Source organism: Chelonoidis abingdonii, chromosome 10 (genome assembly GCF_003597395.2).
Source record: "Chelonoidis abingdonii isolate Lonesome George chromosome 10, CheloAbing_2.0, whole genome shotgun sequence".
Taxonomy (NCBI): Eukaryota; Metazoa; Chordata; order Testudines; family Testudinidae; genus Chelonoidis; species Chelonoidis abingdonii.
In genome coordinates this window covers 63,274,093-63,295,668 of record NC_133778.1, presented here as the reverse complement: position 1 = coordinate 63,295,668, position 21,576 = coordinate 63,274,093, and the positions used below count along the sequence as shown (strand labels likewise).

Here is a 21,576-nt window from a genome sequence, read left to right as displayed (position 1 = left end):
AAGTCTTATCCTTCATGGGGATGTTGCTTGTCTTGACACTTTTAATTCTTTAACCTCAAAATGACCTTTCCTTTCTCATTTAATTCCTACATACCTGATGGGTTACATGATAAATACTGTCAAGTATCAGACGGGTAGCGGTGTTAGTCTGGATCTATAAAAGCAGCAAAGAGTCCTGTGACACCTTATAGACTAACAGACATATTGGAGCATGAGCTTTCGTGGGTGAATACCCACTTCGTCGAATGCATGCCACAGGACTCTGCTTTTTTTACGATAAATGCTGTAGTTCCTTTTCTGAAAAGGAAATGGAGAATGACCTCAGTGTCTCTTTTCATTGCTTAATTTCAAAATCCTTGACGAACTACCAACTGAATTAGCCCCTTTTCTGAAAAAGGGATACAAGCAGACAGTTATTTTCCGGAGAGGCACCTGAAGCCTGGTGGCTTTACTATGAAAAAAATTTCAGACTTGTATAGTAAGCCCTTGTGTCCTAAACTGAAAATTGTTTGAAGAACAACTCTCTCTGTGCATTAAATAAAAAGCAGGTGAAAACAAAACAGCCCCCCCTTTTACTCGCGCTGAACCTGTGATAACTGACAAGTACATTTGACAGATCTGTTTGACTAAGGTAGTAATATACGTAGTTCCCGTACTAAAGTGAATTCAGAGATTTCTTTTGCTGAAACTTTTACCCTTCAGTTAGAAAGCATTCTCCTTCAAACTCCTTAACAACTAAGTATGGATTTGTAAAAGGCAAATATACTGTAGCTCTGAACATAAGAGCCTTACATAACCTGATTCTGAACATATCTTCCCCTGTGGCATTGCTTTTGCTTGATGTGGAAAAAATGTTTTTTTTTTGTTTTTTTTTTCCATGTAGCTGTTCTTTTGGCTGCCTTACAGTGGTTTAGTTTTTGGACCTAAATTGATCAAATACATTTCATTACTATATGTTAACCCTTCTGCAAAAATATTACTAAATGTCCTTCTTTCACACATTTTTGTTTTAGAGCCCTTAGCAATGAAATCAAACAGCAGTTAATGCCTTGCCTGTCCAGTATGTAAAAATTAAAGAAGTTCTGTATGCTGACAACACTATTAACTCCTCACTTAAAACAGTTCTTGTCTTTTTTTTTTTTTTTTTTAGGTATTTCTTATGTGTCAGCATTCTAAAGGAGTCAGATGCCTCACAATAGATGTCGCGTACTCTTTCAGTAATTATGCAGAAAATGTTTAAAGTGGCACATGTAATGAAACTCTGCTGTGCCTTGAAACTGTTGTGGAGGATTCTCTGGAAACTGCCAAAATAATGGATTGTATTCTCTATTCACTTTCCCTTTACATCATGCTCTCAAAATAATCTGTAACATTAAATACATTTTGTGTAATAATAGGGTGCCCCAAACTGGATTTGCCAGTCTAGTCACCTAGAAATATAATCTGATATATGGGCCTGGAGTAACAATTTTAGAGGATCCTAAGTGACAGGGTGGCCAGATGTCCTGATTTTATAGGGACAATCCCGATATTTTGGGCTTTTTCTTATATAGGCACCTATTCTCTTCCCCTCCCTCCCATCTCATCCTGATTTTTCACACTTGATATCTGGTCACCTTAGTTAGCAGCCTACACATTTTTCAAAACTTAGAAGTGTCATTGAAAGGGGGTTGGACTAGATGACCTCATGAGGTCCCTTCCAACCTTTTGATTCTGTGATTCTATGAAAGTCAGGAGGACTTAGAAGCCTAAGGGCTCGCATATACTTGAAATGCTACAATGGCTAGCTGCAGCTGTGATGCGATAGCACTTTAGTGTAGACACTACCTACCCTGACAAGGCTTTTTCCCATCGGTGTAGGTTATCCACCTCTCCGAGAAATGGTAGCTAGATTGATGGAAGAATTCTTTTGGTGACCTAGCTCTTTCTATACCAGGAGTTAGGTTGGCTTAACTATATCACTCAGGAGTGTGGATTTTTTACACCCCTGAGCTACCTAACTGGGTTGACCTAATATTTTATGTAGATCAGTCACTTTTGTGTGAAAGTCACTTTTGAAAATGGGAGTTGGGTGGTTCTGAAAATTCTGCTTCTTGTCTATGTAGAAAATTGCACTGGTTTAACTGAAGATAGGATTTAATATTGATTTGAACTGGTGGAAGCCATTTGGTAAATGAAATTATATTGGCTTAAAACTGGTTAAATTTGTTGAGCCATTGAGAATCTTTTTTTATTGACAAGCAATCTAATCTGATGGTTCCTTATTTTGCTGAACTATTTTCTTCATGGTTTTATTTAGAATGACTTTTCTTACTCTTTTCTACTTTTTTAATCCTATCACTGCAACTTCCAGTATTAACATTCACCTTGTATTGCAAGTCATTGTTTTTCCTGTTATGGAAACAGGAATATTGCTACAGTCTTTGAGTTGAACAAATTACAGAATTAATATAAATTAAATGACAATATTCTAGTATATCGTTCTCATTTGTGAAGCACTGTTTTATTCTGAGTCCCTGCAGGCATAAGGTTATGCTCAGTCTAGTAGATACACAGGAAAATGAATGTCATAATAGATCAGATTTCAGTCTTTCATTACAAAATGTAGGGACCCTAGAAATAACGCTTCAGTAACAATTGAGCTGAATATTATTATTCTTATACCAGGGCTTTGGAGTGGAGCCCAAAGCTGGAGTGCGGAGCAGCTCCGGAGTAGTGGAGCTGCAGGTTTTTGCCTGGAGCCAGAGCGGAGCCAGAGCACAGCTCCAAAGCCCTGTCTTATACTGTGTTCAAATACACCTCTACCCTGATATAAGGCAACCCAATATAACATGAATTCGGGTATAATGTGGTAAAGCAGTGCTCCAGAGGATCAAAGCAAGTTCGATATAACGCGGTTTCACCTATAACGCAGTAAGATTTTTTTTGGCTACTGAGGGCAGCGTTATATCGGGATAGAGGTGTACTTATCAGTGATCTAGACGTAAACATAAAATCTCAGCTGATAAAATTTGCAGATGACACAATGATTGCTAGAGTGGTAAAAAATGAGGAGTCATCTAGAGCGATCTGGACACTTGGTTAGCTGGGCCCATTTGAGCAAAGTGTATTTTAATATAGCCAAATGCAAGGTGCTACATCTAGATACAGACCCCTCCAGCCCCCTCGCCCCCACACACACCTAGGAGCTGCCATCAGAGGGGGTGCTGGTTGCTTTTGGGAGCCAACTGAGGTAAGTGGTGCACCCCTCACTCTCTCCCGTACCCCTGCCCCAGCCCAGAGCCTGCCTCCAAACACCCGCCCCCTGCACCCCTTCCTGTACCCAACTCCTTGCCCCAGTCCAGAGCTCGCATCCAAACGCCCGCCCCTTGCGCCCCCTCCTGAATCTCAACTGCCTACCCCAGCCCAGAGCCTGCACTCCAACTCCCTCCGAGAACTCAACCTCTCCTGCATCCAAACTCTCTCCCAGAGCCTTGAGTGGGGCGGGGGTGGGGGAGATGAGACTTGGACCTGTCTGGGAACCACCAAAAATTATACAAACCTGCTGCCCCTGGTTAAGCACTGGAATAAATTTATTAAGGAAATCGTGGAATCTCCATCACTGGAGATTTTTAAGAGCAGGTTAGACAGATACCTGTCAGGAATGGTTTAGATAATACTTACCCCTGCCACAAGTGCAGGGGTCAGGACTAGATAACCTCTCAGACTCCGTTCCACTTCTATGATTCTATTATACCAAGATTTTGTGAAAGAGATGGGTGTATTTCCTGTTATCTGGTAGTACAGGAAAGGGTGTGGCGCATACTGTACAGAAAATATACATGTAACTTGGCAGTTAAACTGTAGAATTTATACTTCATGCTGCATAGAACAGAATGCACATCTGTTCAAATGCTTAGAGCTAGTTTATTCCAATTTGGCTATGATCATGTAGATGCCTTGTGATTTCTTATACTAAGTAACTGCAAAAAATAGATATTTTAGTCATTGTATCTCTTCCTGTACTTATGGAATCCCACTTGACTGACATTGACTGTCACAAAAAAGCTACTCAGTGTATTTGCTTTCTTTTAGGTTTAATTAATCTATCTAAATTATGTAATCATCACTACTAACAGTTTGAAAACATAGTACGTACAGGACAGAAATGCTGAACAGCATTTCTAACAATTTATTTTTAGTGTATTCTGCATCTCAGATATCTGGCTAATTTTATGAGATTGTTATAGATAAGATTCTTGATGGACAAATTTTAAGTATTATGAGCTTGTAATTGTGTTATACTGATTAGTTACATGCATATTTTAAAATATTTTTTTATCGATTGTACTCTTCATAAATTTGAATAATAGCCATTGTTCTCTGCCAAATACCAGCTGAGTTTATTTCTATAAATCAATAAATGAATTGTAGAAACAGTCTTTATATGCAGTAATGCAGTATATGCAGAATACTTCTTATGCCTACCTAGGTAATAATTCTTTTATTATTTCTTAAAATGTAATAAAGATGGAATTTAAATCAAATAATGCCTTCAGAGCACGACAATTATTTTTGTCTTGTAGAAGTCTGTGGGTAAATTTATCACAACATTTGCTATACTGCTATGGTTATAGATCAATTAGGGTTTTCATTGTAAATCCTACAATTAAGAAGTTATGAGATCTGTAGGTGGAAAAATTCTCTCCAGTTTCAGTACTGATATGAAAGCCTCTAACATGGGTGCGAATTTATAAAAAAAAAATATAAAAAAATTCCCCTCTCACCCCTATGGGTGGTATGTGTCTTCCTCAACCTCGGGTCCTCTACCAGAGGCCTGGGAGTTTGAGGGTTCTGCGCAGTATCTTAGCTGTTCCTAGCACTGCACTCTTCTGCAAAGTCAACGGCCACTAGGCCTTTCCTCAGAACTCAATGGTACTATGGAGGACCACACTAGAAGTCAATCAAGGCAGGCTTGACCAAGTGCCATCAAGATAGTGGCGATATACCAAGGTGATGCCACTGTCCCCGCTGCTGTTCTGAATAGCGGCTTAAACCCCTCAGCAGTAATCACAAGGACTGGGATAACGGGGGTACACGTTCAGGAGTGGAATAAACCATCAGCCACTCCTTTACATGCAGATGACATCAAGCTGCTATGCTAAGAATGACGAGGACATCGACTCGTACCACCTGACGCGATCTACGTGAGGATATCGGGATGTCATTCGGATGGAGAATGTGGCTGGATGGTAGTGAAGAGGAAGGTTCAGTCAAGACTGATTTGGTTGGAAATACCAGCGGGCCACATAGCAGACATCGACCAGCTACAATACCTTTGGCATCCGCTTAGTCACATGGAACCATTTCGATGAGGAGGCAAGGAAGACAGAACATCCAAGTATCACCAAAGGATAAGACAAGGTCCTGACGAGCCAGCTCAGTGGAAGAACACAGATCCACGCCATCAACGGGATATGCCCTGTCCGGTCCATCAGAACCCGCCGGCTTATAGTGAGCTGGCCAAAGGAGGACATGGAGGCCTGCCGAATGTTTGAAAACCGGAGCTCCTCACAATGCACGGAGGTTTCTCCACCGCCAAAGTCCAACATCAGAGACCTGATATACCAGCCGGAAAAGAAGTGCGGGGGGGATTGGTGAGGTCAAGGCCACTTGTCATGGATGAAAACCCGGAACATCCAGGAGTACATCCTAAGATGGCCCCAAAGATGAGCTGCTGAGAGATGCCTGAGCAGCGCAGAATGGGAGGAAGACCAAAGCTAGAAAGAAGTGCCATGGCAAGACAAGACCTTCATGGGAATTACATCGCAGATAAGTTTTGAGGTGGCTGACATTGGGAATCTCCTCCAGTGGCTGGACAGGGCTGAACTAAAGACGCTGATCGGCACTGATCATAGAGACAGGAACAGCACTGAGCCCAGATCATGGCGTGGTCTACCACACTTGGAGAGGACCAAGGTGGCGACTGTGCAGAGAGGCGCTCAGGGACAGTCCAAACATAGTGCAGGATGTAAGACTGCAGGCAGGAACAGCATTACCACCTGAACGGACACCAGTGGCTGATTGTGTACAGGAACAATCTGCACAGCCTATGGCCTAGACCCTCCAAGACCAGTGGGAGATTCCACAGAAGGTTGTGGAGAAATGCAGGGCTAAGATTCTGTGGACTTCAGATCCAGACGGACAGGGCGTACTGGCCAATCAACCAGCGACTCGTGGTCATATACAAGGACAGAAGACAGCGGTGGTTGATAGATATAGCCAGTGCCAGTGACAGCACACAGAAGACCAGGATATGGAAGCTGGAGAAGTCCAGGGGCCTGAGAGGAACTTAGAGAGGATTGTGGAAATGCTGGAGGCAAGTCGGTCCAGTGGTGGTAGGAGCCCTCAGGGCTGTGATCCTAGCTGGGTGAGTGGCATCCAACAGATCCCAGGAACAATCAGGCTCTCTGTACAGAAGGTGCAGTTGCAGAACAGCTAAGATATCTGCGCAGAACCTCAAACGTACCAGGCCTCTGGTAGAAGGACCGAGGTTGAGGAAGGAATACAACCCATGGGAGGGGAATTTTTTTTATTATTTTTTTTTAATTCAGCACCGTTAGAGGCTTCTATCATACTGAAACTGCCCAGGGAGATTTTTCACACCCTACAGATCTTCAATAACTTCTTAATTGTAGGTTTACAATGGAAACCCGTAATGATCTATAACATAGCAGTATATAGCAAATGTTTGTTGATAAATTTTACCCAACAGACTTTCAACAGACAAATTACATTGTCGTTGTCTGAGGCATTATTTGATTTAAACTTCCATCTTTATTACATTTAAGAAATAATAAAGAATTTTACCCCCCTTATAGGTAGGCAAGAAGATATTCTGCATATACTGCATTTACTGCATATAAGGACTGTTTCTACATTCCATTATTGATATATATTAGAAAATACTCGAGCTGGTATTTGGCAGGAACAATGGTATTATTAAATTTTATGAAGAGTACAATCGATTAAAAAAATATTTTAAAATATGCATTTGTACTAATCATTAACACAATTTACAAAGCTCATAAAGATACTTAAATTTGCTACTATCAGAATCTATCTATTAACAATCTAATAAAATTTAGCGATATCTTGAGATTGCAGGAATTTACACTAAAAATAAATTGTTAGAATGCTGTCGCATTTCTGTCCTGTTACGTACATGTTTTCAAACTGTTTAGTTAGTGATGATGTACATTTAATTTAGATAGATTAATTAAACCTAAAGAAGCAAATACACTGAGTAGCTTTTTTGTGACAGTCTAATGTCAGTCAAGTGGGTTCCATAAGTTTACAGAAGAGATTACAATGATAAAATAATCTATTTTTTTTGCAGTTTACTTAGTATAGAAATCACAAGGACTCTACATGATCATTAAGCCAAATTGGAATAACTAGCTCTAGCATTTTGAAAGATGTGCTTTCTGTTCTATTGCAGCATGAAGTTAAATTCTTCAGTTTAAACTTGCCAAGTTACATTGTATATTTTCTGATTACAGTAATGCGCACACCCTTTCCTGCTACTACCAGATAACAGAGAAATACACCCATCTCTTTCACAAATCTGGTATATAAAATTCATAGAAGTGAGACGAGGTCTCTGAGAGGTTATCTAGTACCTGACCCCTAGCACTTGTGGCAGGGGTGTATTATCTAAACCATTCTGACAGGTATCTGTCTACGCTTCTTAAATATCTCCAGTGATGGAGATTCCGACGATTTCCTTATAAATTTATTCCAGTGCTCTAACAGGGGGCAGCAGGTTCTGTTAATTTTTCGAGTTGGTTCCCAGACAGTCCAAGTTCAATCTTCCCCCACCCCGCCCCACTCAAGGCCTCTGGGAGAGAGTTTGATGCAGGAGAGGTTGAGTTTCTCGGGGGGAGTTGGAGTGCAGGCTCTGGGTGGGTAGGCAGTTGGATCAGGAGGGGCGGCAAGGGAGGCGGGCGTTTTGATGCGAGCTCCTGGACTTGGGAGGAGTTGGGTACTAAGGGGTGCAGGGGGCGGGGTGGTTTGGAGGCAGGCTCTGGGCTGGGGCAGGGGTACGGGAGGAAGAGTGAGGGGATGCAACCACTTACTCAGGTTGGCTCCAAAAAGCAAACAGACCCCTCTGATGGGCTCATAGGTGGTGTGTGGGCGAGGGCTGGAGGGTCTGTATCTAGATGTAGCACTTGCATTTGGCTATAATTACATTACATTTGCTCAAATGGGCCAGCTAACAACGTGTCCAGACTCGCTCTAGTGATCTCATTATTCATACCACTCTAGCAATATCATTGTGTCATCTGCAAATTTATCAGCTGAGATATTTATGTTTACTTCTAGATCATTGTAAGTACACCTCTATCCCGATATAACGCTGCCCTCAGTAGCCAAAAAATTACATGCGTTATTAGCGTGAAACCGCGTTATATCGAACTTGCTTTTAGATCCTTTGGGCAACTGCTTTACCACATATTATCACCGAAATTCATGTTACATTGGAGTTGGCCTTTACTATCAGGGAAGAGGTGTATTTGAACACAGTATAAGACAGGGCTCTTGGAGCTGTGCTCTGGCTCGCTCTTGGCTCCAGGCAAAAACCTGAGCTCCACTATCCGGAGCTGCTCCGACTCCAGCTTTGGGCTCCATCCAAAGCCTGGTATAAGAATATTAATTCAGCTCAATGTTACTTGAAGCGTTATTTCTAGAGGTCCCTACATTTCTGTAATGAAAAGACTGAAATCTGATCTTTAGACATTCATTTCCTGCTGTACTCTACTAGACTGAGATAACCTTATGCCTGCAGGCGGACTCAGAATTCAACAGTCTCCAAATGAGAACGTATCTGATATTGTATTTATTTATATTAATTCTTGTTAATTTTTGGATTAACCTCAAAGGACATGTAGCATATATTTTCTGTATTCCATAAAGGAAAAAACATGACTGCAATACAAGGTGAATGTTTAATACTGGAAGTTGGCAGTGCATAGGATAAAAGTAGAAGAGTAAGAAAGTCATTCTAACATAAAACATGACAGAAAATAGTTTCAGCAACAATAAGGAACCATACAGAATTAGCATTGACTTGTCATAAAAACAAAGATTCCAATGGCTCAAAATTTAACCAGTTTTAACGCCAACTAATAATCTTATTACCAAATGGCTCTCCACCAGTTCAATCAATATTAATCTATTCTTCAGATTAAACCCAGTTGCAATTTTCTTACATAGACACAGAAGCAGAATTTTCAGAACCACCCAAACTCCATTTTTAAAAGTGACTTCAACACAAAAGTGACTGATCTAATAAAATATTTTAGGTCACCAGTTAGGTAGCTCAGGAGGTTGGGTAAAAATCCAACTCACTGAGTGATATTAGTTAACGCCACCCTAACTCCTGGTTAGCAAGAGCTAAGGTCACCAAAAGAATTCTTCCATCAATCTAGCTACCATTTTCTCCGGAGGGTGGATAACCTACACACGAGTGGAGGAAAAAGCCTTGTCAGGGTTAGGTAGTGTCTACACTAAAGTGCTATCTGCATCACAGCTGCAGCTAGCCATGTAGCATTTCAAGTATAGCGAGCCCTATAGGCTTCTAAAAGTCCTCGACTGACTTTTATTCAGAATACATAATAAAAGGTTGGAAGGGACTCTATGAGGTCTAATAGTCAACCCCTTTCAATGCAACTTGCTAAGTTTTGAAAATGTGTAGGGCTGAGCTAACTAATGGTGACCAGATATCAAGTGGAAAATCAGGATGAGAATGGGAGAAGGGGAGAGAATAGTGCCTATATAAGAAAAGCCACAATATCGGGATTGCCTATAAAATCAGGACATCTGGCACCTGTCACTTAGGATTCCTCTAACATTGTTACTCCAGGGCCCATTATCAGGATTATATTTCTAGAGTGACTGACTGGCAATCCAGTTTGGGCACCCTTTATTTTAACAAAATGTCAATTTAATGTTACAGATTATTTGAGAGATGATGTAAGGGGAGTGAATAGGAAACATCCATTATTTTGGCAGTTTCGAGAATCCTCCACAAACGATTTCAAGGCACAGGCAGAGTATTCATTCATGTGCCACTTTAAACATTTTTCTGCATAATTACTGAAAGAGTACGCGAACATCTATTGTGAGGATCTGACTCCTTTAGATGTGACCATAAGAATACCTAAAAAAAAAAAAAAAAGACAAAGAACTGTTATAAGTGAGGAGTTAATAGTTTGTTGTTCAGCATACAGAACTTTTTTTAATTCTTTCCATAACTGGACAAGGCAAGGCATTAATTGCTGTTTGCATTTCATTTGCTTAGGGCTCTAAACAAAAATGTGGAAACGAAGGAAATTAGTAATATTTGCAGAAGGGTTAACATTGTAATGAAATGTAATTTGATCAATTTAGGTCCAAAAAACTAAACACTGTTAGGCAGCAAGAACACGCTTCATGGAAAAAAAAAAAAAAAAAACATTTTTTCCCATTCAAGCAAAAGCCAATGCCACAGGGGAAGAATGTTCAGAATCAGGTTATGTACGCTCTTATGTAGAGGCTAAGTATATTTGCCTTTACAATCCATACTAGTGTTAAGGATTTGAAGGGGCAATCGCTTTTCTAACTGAAGGGATTAAAGTTTCAGCAAAGAAATTCTGAATTCACTTCTTTAGTCACTTCGGGGAACTACGTATATTACTGACCTTAGTCAACAGATCTGTCAAATTGTACTGTCGTTATGCACAGGTCAGCGGAGTAAAAGGGGCTGTTTTGTTTTCACCTGCTTTTTATTTAATTGCACCAGAGAGAGTTGTCTTCAAACAATTTTCAGTTTAGTACAAGTGCTTCTATACCAAGTTCTGAAATTTTTCATAGTAAAGCACCAGGCTTCGGTGCTGGAAAAATACTGTCTGCTTGGTATCCCTTTTTCAAAAGGGGCTAAATTCAGTTGGTAAGTCTCGTCAAGGATTTGGAACTCTGCAATGAAAAAGAGACACTGAGGTCATTCTCCATTTCCTTTTAGAAAAGGAACTACAGTTTATCGTAAAAAAAGCAGAGTCTGTGGGCATGCATTCGACGAAGTGGGTATTCACCACGAAAGCTCCATGCTTCAAATGTTGTTTAGTCCTATAGGTGTCACAGGACTCTTGCTGCTTTTATAGATTCCCAGAATAACACGCTACCGTCTAGATACTTTGAACCAGTATTTTCATGTACCATCAGGTATGTAGGACAATGAGAAGGGGAGGAAGGTCATTTTGAGTGTTAAAGAATTAAAGTGTCAAGACAAGCAACGATCCCATTGAGGATTAAGACCTTTTGGGGATCAGATGTACTTTTTAAATAGATTCTGATTTTAGCTTTCAAGTCGACTAGCTATTCAAACACCTCTATTATATTGAGAGTCTGAATAGAATTTTGGTATTCAGCTATAATAATAGAGTGAAACTATTTCATAGTTCAATATTTCCCAGCACCAGTTTTTCACCCAACCATAAAATGCACTCTTAAGCATTTTCTTTTTAACGAACTTCAATTTTCACACTACATGCACTGAAACACATGGGAGTTTAATTTTACGCACAAAATTCCACGATCAACGAGTTTCAGTATGAGTGAGACAAGAGACTGTGTCAGGACTAGACACGCGATAGCTTACATTCATTTTAATTTACTATGTTTACTTTGGCCTGTTAGATTAACTTCCCTTAAAAACTAATGAAGTTGGTACATTGATAACAGACCCCTATGTTGCATTTGAAGCTTCCATATTGCACTTTAAGTTAAACAAATCTGTTCAAAAAGGAGAATAAATTCTGTTTATGTTGAACATCCATTAGCAACACAGTTCAGGCAGCATCTGATTAAGTTCACCTTAGTAGATGAAATTTGGGGGCAAGTTTATGTTGTTATGAAGCGGGGACCAATTTGAGGATAAAACTCATTTAAGTTATTAAGCTATTTAGGAAGAAAGTTGTCTTAAGGTTTTTAGCAATTAGATTATGAGATCGACTTTTTTTGTTCGTTGAAATTAAGCACTAGATCATCAGTTGCATTAGCAGGTATCCATGCTTTATAAGCGGACTTGCAGTCTAATGAAACACATATTTACAAGAGAGATCTATCACAAATGGATTAGAATAGACAATATAAAGCATCTCCCAAGAGGGATACCACCAAGGCAAGGTCTTCCTGACAGTGGAGAAAGAACAGAGAATTTAATCACATGTGGAATATTGCATTATTCAAGATATTTCCAGAGTTTCATGAGGTGTAAGAAATACTGTCAGCCTCCGAAAATCCCGCCCATACAACTCTGACTCTTTCAAGAGACCTGTTCACATAAGTAAGTGCTTTAGTCAGAGGGACTGTGTTGAGAGAGGGTTGCTTGCATAGCTGGGGGTGGCAATTTCTCAAGTAGAAGATGCTACCTTGGAAGCAAAGGAATGGGGGAGAATGACCTCAGAAAAAATCACTCCCATTAGAAACATCTGACTCTTCACATCCATAAAAGTTACAACGATTTACTCTAAGAACAAAAGGGCCGACAAAGCTGGTTACATTAACGATTTTCCACAAACAGAATTGTCATAAATTGTATTTGAGGAAATTAAGGATGTTCTCAAGCAGGAGTTATAAGTCTCATTGTATGTTCACTTATTTCACATCTTAACTGGGCCAATTTAACTTCCTAGAAAATCAATTGTTATAATCAACTGTGAGAAATATTGAAGGAGAGAAATTGGTTTCATAACAAGTGAGGAAACACACAAGCTGAGACGAAGAACATTGGTCCATCAATGCAGAAAAGTAGGAGCCTTAAGAATCAAGACGTAGTGAACATTGCTGCCATCTTACATTACACAGTACCGTAGAGTCTCCAGCTAAGTAGAGTTAAGAGTTTCCGATGACCTTTTCTTAAGGTCTAAATAATAGCAAGATTTATTGTTACAGACTAAACACAGAAAGGAGGCAGTAACAAACATTGAAAATAAGCTGTTGGACTTATGTTCCAACACCTCCTCTAGTTATGACCTGTTTCCAGGGAATCATCTTACTTACATTTTATTACTGACTTGGCACAAAAGTGAGGTGTGCGCTTTAATAAAATAGCGGATGGTTTGAGAGTAATGCTAGATTATGGAGGACCACCCAATCATCACAATAGTCTGGATGACCTTGTTCAAATGCACGTAATAGAAATGGAGATGAATTATGTGGAAGGCCATGCAATTAGAGTTATAGCATAACAAGGGACGTATCAGTTTAGGAAGGAGGAGAGGAGGAGAAGGACCTAGGTGTATTTGGTTGGATTACCAGGATGACTATGGACCCATCCAAGTGAGCAGCCATGAAAAAGGCTTAATGCAGTCAGGATGCATTCAGGTGAGGGTTCCAGTAAAAGAGAGGGGAAGTGTTAAGTCCATTATGCAAGCACTGTGAGATCTCTCTGGAAATTACTTGTGCAGTTCTGGTCTCCCATGTTAAGAAGGACTAATTCAACTGGAAACAAGTGCAGATTTAAGGCTACTAGGATGATCGAGGAAAGGAAATTACCTTATGAGAGGAGCTCAAGCAGCTTGGCTTGTTTATCCTAACAAAAGGCGCAGGGAGAGATATGACTGCTCTCTTATAAATACATTGCGGATCCATTACCATGTGAGGGAGAAGATTATTTTACTTAAGCACATGTTGAGACCAAGAACAAATGGGCTACAAACGTCCATCAGCAGTTCGGATTGAAAATTAGACTGCAGTTTCTAACCATCAGGGGTGAAGTTCTTGGAACAGCTTTCAGGGAGCAGTGGGGGCAAAAAACTTAACTGGCTTTCAAGGACTTGAGCTTGATAAGTTATGGACGGGCTTGGATACGATGCGGATTGGCCTACCAATGGCATCGGGGGCCATGGTGACATGCCAGTTTTAGTTAAATACTCCCCAACTGCTGGAGATGGACACTAGATGTGCCGGCTCTGAGTACTACAAAGAGAGATTTTTTTCCCAGAGAATCTGCCTCGTTGGTCTTGGCCCACATCGCAGGTCTAATGCATCACCTATTTGGGTCAGGAAGGAATTTTCCTCTGGGTCAGAATTGGCTGGCCCTGAAATTTTTCATATCTTTCTTTGCAGATGTGTCACTTTGCAGGTTAAACTAGTGTAATTGGTGACATTTCTATAACTTGACGTCTTTAAGGCCATGAATTTTAGAGGACTTCCAGTAACTCAGCCAATGGTTACGGAGGTCTATTTCAAGGGCGTGGGTGAATGGTTCTGTGGACCTCAGCATGTACACGGGAGGTCTCGCTAAATCGATCACGATCGTCATCTTATGCTTAAACTCTATGACTAGTTTTTCACACCACACAACCACAAATACTTCATTAATGAATCTATTTACTAATATAGTGTTAAAGGAAAGAACATGTTGTTCCTATTTTTCAACACTTGAGAAGCACACAGATACTATGTCCACATTGAGATGACAGACTAAACAGTGGACTCCAAAACCACATCTGGCCAGATAGAAGTAGAGAAAAATTCCAACAGATCTTTCATTAGGAATATCAGGGTTGAGGCGACTCAGAGAGGTCATCTAGTCCAAACCTACTGCATTAAAGCGGACCAATCCCAGACAGATTTTTGCCACAGACGGCTACAATGCCCCATCAAGGATTAACTCACAACCCTAGTTATAGCAGCGCTTAAATTGTTAACCACTGAGTACCTCCATGCCCATTTTGCGAAATGGAGCATGACACACTTAAATTGCATTACAGAAAAGGAATTTCCTCATCAGCATTCAGCCATATCAGCATTAGCAACTGGTTTCAGCAAGGTCAGTCTATAGAGGAGAAGAACGTCGACTCCCTTACAGGGCCCTCTGAAGCACCTTGCAATGTGCTTTGACGCGAGAAGCCAGGTGAAGTCTGCAAATTTTTTTTTTGACACATGTGCATAAAAAGGATTTTCTGCTAGAATCTAGCTTCTCCATTATTTACCCACTGCATTTTTGGCGGGCTGCATTTATTTATTTTGCAGTACCTACTTTGTATGGCTAGCCTGCACTGCACTCACCAGCGCATTGCTACCTCAGCTTTCACTACTTTTTTAGAGCACTTAGTTTCATTGGCAGCTAGCACGACTTATATCTATCGAGTGGGATCACCATTCCAGCTTCAAGTTAGACATAGCCCTAGAATGCAAGCTGTTTGAGGGATGGACTTTCAGTTCAATCTAGTCTGATAAAGCACTTGGCAATATTTTCTGACAGTAAATTATTTAAATTGGAAAACAGATATCTGTGCCAATGTTGTATTGTTGTATTGCACTTTTGGAGCGCAACATGTAGGAGAAAGTATACATATATTCTCTTGGTATTCAATGGGGTCAGAGACAAAGCCAATTGAACAATCCTGCTGCCAACCTAAGGAAATACTAGGTTGTTTAAAGAGAAAACTATCTTTCAAGGATTTGTAAGAAAACTCAGAAGAGGCTCCTTGGAAATTGGTGTATTCTCTCAGTTTCAGCCAAAGAGAAACGTATAGAAGGTTTCAAGACAAAAAATGATCCCCAAAAGCAACAACTGTCTTTTATTATATACTCATTCCCGCATGCAGGCATCACATGAATTATCTATTTTGGCTGATTCATGATTTCTTAGTCTCCTTAAAATATGCCTCTGAAGATTCATACTTTACAAAAACAGATTAGGATTTTAATAAATTGTATCACTACAATGATAGTAGTTCCTTTTCTTCAGTTTCGATGATTCAATATTCTGGAAAGTCCTTCTGCATTAACTCAATTAATTCATTCACTGTCTTTACTTTCAATAGTCTTTCATTCATGCTGAGGGAGGGATCCTCAGGCAGCAAAAGGATTTCTTCCAGGCAACAAAGGAGCTGAGCTTTAACTTAATCTTATTCTATCATTGGGAGAGAGGGAGGCCCATGGGGCAGGAGCTGTTTCCAAGGACAAAAATTACCGCTTGAGAAGGAAGCCATGTGGGCACTCTTGAACTAACTGCTTCATTTTATTTCAGAAAGCATAAGCATTAGGAAAGGCAGTGCTAAGTTTCCCCACATTGCAGTGGAAATCCAGCAAATCTGAGAAATTCCCATTCATTCAATCTCGCTGAGACTCCCATAATGGATTCCATCATATTTTTTGTTGATCAAATACAGTTGTTGCACTAGATCAGAGACCCACCAAATTACAAAGCACAAAAGATCAGTAACATTTTTCATTACCAACCTAGACTGGATTTATATCATGATCTGTGGGTAAATGTTCAATTTTACAATACAAATTACACAGGAACCATTAGTCCTCCCTATTCATTTACAGTAATGTTCAGTGAACTTTTTGAAACTGAGACTATTTTGAAAGTGATAAAAATGACAGCACTTTGTGGATGAGTTTAGGGTATGGCTGACATTCGAATTTCAAAGCGCTGCATGCGGCAGCGCCTATGGGAGCACTGCCCAGGAGCGCTTTTGAAGTGTGGAGTGTTCAGTCCAGAGCCGGCAGCGCTTTGGGAAGAGAGCTCTCCCAGCACTTAGTTGTAAACCAATCCTTATGGGTGTAGCGTGCAGCGCTGGGAGCACGCACTCCCAGCGCTGCCGCCTGATTACACTGACATTATACAGCGCTGCATCTTGCAGCGCTCGGGGGTGTTTTTTCACACCACTGAGAGCGAAAGTTGCCGGCGCTTGTAAAGTGCCAATGCTAGCCAGCCTTAGTCTCTGTTGATTTAGCTAGCAAAACAGGTTTGTCACCATACCCAACCCACAACTTTCCTGCTAATTGCCAGATCAGCACGAGACCATTACAGGAAATGAAAATATTCCTCCCTACACAGTCAGGTTTCAGGGTTCATTTTTGGCGGTTAGGAAAATTGAGCTGCCATACCTGTATTATCACCTTTTCTGTGAGATAGTAATTTTTCAACCCAGAGCTTTAAGCTTAGACCATCCAGACTCCTAATCCACATATAAACAGGATGAAAAAAACAATGGAATATTTACATGAGAAAGGGGGATAGTATAATACGCCAGCAAATTCATCTTCAAAGCCACCACGTCCAAGCTTGCTTCTGCAAGAGGTGAGCCACTTTGGTAATCCATTAAACCTGGCTTTGCACCTCCTTTCTTCTCTTGTATTTGGACATTGAGGCCACCCAGTAACCCACACCACCAACACTGTTACGGACGGTGTAATCAGCAATTTTCACAAATGAGAGAATAATGGTGATTTGGTCCGGAGTCAGCGTGTGGAATCCTTAAATCCTATGTAGGTATCCTCGACATACTCTTTAGACTGCTCCCCATACTCAACCGAATTAATACTGCCCCAGTGAGTCTCTTGTGTACAGACTACGTCTTATTGCGTGCTACCGAAATCCTGACACAACTCACGCCTTCTACATTATCTCTCCTGTGCGAGTTTAAGTATTCACACCTCAGGGTTATTAGTCTCATGTTGTTTTAGCAATCATATTCAATATATACATTCTCCACTGATGTCAGATCCCAATTCCCCTAACCTTAGATTACTTGCAATCCGCTTGTCTCGCTTTCATGGTAAGCTCAAAAGAATGCATGAATACGCACGTTAGTAGGTAGTATATCGCAGATTAATTAATGAGAACAACATATGCTTTGACGCAATGCTCCTCAGCGGAGTGTGTCTACAAAGCTCTCTCCACGCTCAGTGCGGTGAACGATGAAATCTGATCTGGCATTTACTGCGACAGTTAATATAATAACCATAATATTTTATTGGTGAGTATATGTTGCAGAGTTAAATAGATTAATAGTCAGAAGTTACAGAGTTAAGAGCGCGCATGTATCATAGACTAAATGGTAGTGCCTAGACGCGCGAAGATGCCAAGGGCAAGACTCTAAGAGGAGTGGCTGGTGTGGAGCTTAGTGTCCCGTCCGGTCTACCACCAAGTCGTTGTGCAACCTTACCTGCTCCCAACCGGACACCCACGCCAGAGAAGACGACGCCCCCAATTTCATTCCACGCTAGTGAGAGTTTTTTCGGATAGGATGGAATGCCCCCCTTGTTGGATGTGAATCCCCGCGTAGGTGGTTCTCCATATCAAATACGGCTCGCAGGGTCCCTTAGTAGATCACATAGCGTTTGCACCGTAGTATGATCTCCGCGTGCCACGGTCGCTCCTCGAGGATGTTCTGGTTCGCGTGCATTCGAGCCGATGCGTTCTCTCATCAGAGGACAGGACAGTAATCTGACGAGAGTTCAGCGCGAAAGGTCCTGGAGTGCCCGATCTGCTACTGACTCTGCGAGAACCCGCAGCACTTCTTAATAGGTTCGAGAGTTCTTCATGTCGGCCATGTGTCGCAATTCAAGTTCAAGACGTAGGAGCAAACAACCCTTTCCCAGCGACTTGAAGTACCTCTCTGGACCTATAAACCTAGTAAGTTCTGTCTTGTGTGCTGGCAATAGGCTCCCTGGTGTCGACTCAAGAACCATATATTAGCAGTGAGGGACTGTCGCACAGGATTAGTCTAGTAGGTGTGCCTAGAGCGACTCTCGCAATGGCCTAGAGAAGTCTTACCAATGCTGTGAAATATTGGATAGAATTTGGCTGTCCTCTGAACAGAATGATAAACCCTATCACCTTCCATGCCGACTCCAGGAAGAAGTGGTAGGTATGTTACAGCTGACCAGAGGCTCTTGCCCGCTAAGGAGGATGATCCTACGTTTGTGACATATCTGGTCCCAATGAGATTAGGTGACAGCAATATCGTTGTCTGACTTACCTATCCTAGTGCCTCCAGTTTCCTCGCCTGGATCTCGTATATCCAGCCTATCCAGATTCACACACCTCGCGCGCTCTTGAGACCGCAGTACCGTCTCTCGCTGTCCCAATACTAATCTAACCCCTTGAATACAGGTGACCGACGCTAGTTGCATATCGTTCTCCAAGACGTTTATATGTGAGGAGTTTACCCTGAAAACAGCCACAGAGTGTGCTTCTTATTCACTAGATGCAACACAGCTCCATAGACTCTCTCTGCCGGATATGGAGTGTGTAACAAATAATCCCTTTTACCCTGCTAAGCATTGATAACACTGATGCTGTGGTGAGTAAAGACCCATCGTCACTTTGGCGTATAGTGCGTCGGCACTCCTTATTTAATAAAGCCATGACTTAGACAGAGATATGAACGAGCTCAGTTTGCTTCCACCGATGACAGTCTGATATCCTTGAATTAATAATAGAGTTTGAAAACCAGCTCGTATCTATGCTATCATTGTAAACCATACTGGTGCAATACATTAGAGTCTGGGATCTAAGTCTTGGAAGAAGAAGACCAAGGAGAGAGTAGATTTACTACATCAGCTCCCTGGATTGACGTGGTTAGCCAGAGTGAGCCAAGCATAGTGTGTGATCCTCGAGTGTCCGGTGCCGCCAAGAAGCCAGGAGTGAAATCCTTGTGCCGAGACCTGCCGGGATTGAGGCAACGAGTTTAATCATAAAGCGCGGCCCTCGAGCTCTCCCTGCTAGGAGTGCCATGTCCTCACCGTACCAACCCAAGGAGAAAACTAAATAAAAGGTGCAATACGCGTACCTATTCCTTAGTGGATAGAATAACACCACAAACAATCGATCATACAGATAGGAAACTTCCGTGCTTATCGCACCTTTCAGAAGACTGCCATTAGTCCAGTTTTTTCTAGATGTCACCATACTTGTCAGGTCCCTAGAAACTTAATATAAATTATAGCCACACCGTTGTAAACAGCTCCTTAGTGAGCTCACTTTTCGTGTGCCTGAAGGGGATTCCTGTATAAAATGCCAATAGAGTTCCTCGTGCATCGTGCGATTTATGTTTCTGTCGCATCTTCCGATACTCAAATAAGCTCTACTGTGTTCGTATATCATCGGCGAGAGGAAATGGTCTTATTTGGTTTAGCTCCTCTTACTCGAGTTTAGCTGCCCTCCAGGCGTCGTCTGAATTCTCAACAGACTCGTGGAAGGTCGACAATGTAGTTATAAGCTATCTTTATTTCTGAATTTTCCAGTGTAGATATATCCGAGCTCGTGTTACATGCAGCCGACCATGGAAGAATAATCAATTTGCCCATCTACCATTGGTTACTGCGACGGGGATACTGCGCGAGTGAGATATTCTGGCGAAATGTGTTGGATGCGGGCATGTCACAATAATTTTCCTCACTGAACAGCCTGGCTTGTGAGTGTTCTCTTAACACTTCTCAACATATTTCAATAGCAATATAGCAATTACTTCATAACTTCACAATATGACTCCACCAGCATATTATTGTTCATCAAATGAAGACTTTTAAAATGATAACCTCACAAAACATATTATAAGTTATTTTACAGTAGTGTAATATGAGAGTCCATGGTGTATACTTTGCAGGAGACTGGTTTTCTATGTGTCACAATCATTGTTTTTGCCATTGCAGGACTGCTAGCTCCTGGCCAGTGTGCAGATACTTAGTGGAAGAGTTTCAGAAACAATGTGGTTTCTGAACTTCAGTGGGTGGTGATAAGATGGTTTTACGCAGCCCTATTTTGCAGCCAGTCCCACCTTGCCAGAGGTACATCAGCCAGAAAGCAGGCTAGTTTTCTATGCGCATGCAAGCATTGGTTGGATCAACCAATATTGAATGTTGGCTGGGTGCAAGGCATGTCGCATGCATGCCTGTTTTGAAGTGACCACAAGATGGTCAGAAAACTGCAAGGAGGACTTTCTTTCCCAACAGTGGATTACACTGATTCGATACTTAAATGGACAATAGTGATCTCTGAAGGGCTCAGAAATCCCTGGCTCATGCTTGCCATACACCTGACACCAACAGCCCAAAGAAAGTTTCACAACTTACCAGTCTCAACAGGTGCAGAATGACAAGACTGAATGTGCAGGTTGATTAGAGTGGAGCGGTCTTGGTATACTCAGTGATATCCAAATGCGTATAAGCTCCCTATTGTGTGAGGCAAAGAGCAGGAAAAAGTTGCTGTTCTGCTACACAAGAGTGGTAGGGGCTGTTGCTGAATTGTCAACAGCAAGCACCAGGGCGCATACAAGATCACAATAGTGGATGCTTGATTAATTTGTATGGTCGGTTGCTTTGACCACATATTGTTTTGTTAAATGAAATTATTTCAAGAGGTCAAATAATCAATTAATCAGTCAGTTTATTGCTAAAAGCTTGATTGATAACCATATAGCACAGAAGAAAGATTTCAGTTGTAATCACCAGATCTCCAGGAAGCCATTCTTGTGCAGCATTCATTACCATTAATCTAAACATAGGAAAGTATGCCTCCCAAGTTTTCATAACGCCAGGAGAATTTAGGCGTGATGAATTCTAAGTTTACAAAACTCTTTTATATGTTCACTAAAAATCTAAACCCATTAGAGGCCATCCCAGTTGATTCTAGTATCTTTCCTTACCTTTGTTTATGATTTCCTAGCATTCCAGGTGCTGTCTGCAACGTACGTCGTAGCTTGAACTAAGATCGTAGAACAATGTTTTTGATTTTAACTGTTTTCCTAT

The 21,576-nt window shown here is 41.2% G+C and overlaps 1 protein-coding gene across 1 annotated transcript in view; it reads left to right on the top strand.

Moving 5' to 3' along the window:
- The window catches only part of MGAT5 (alpha-1,6-mannosylglycoprotein 6-beta-N-acetylglucosaminyltransferase), a 208,607-nt gene that overhangs the window by 11,865 nt on the left and 175,166 nt on the right, over positions 1–21,576 (top strand). The window lies entirely within an intron of this gene.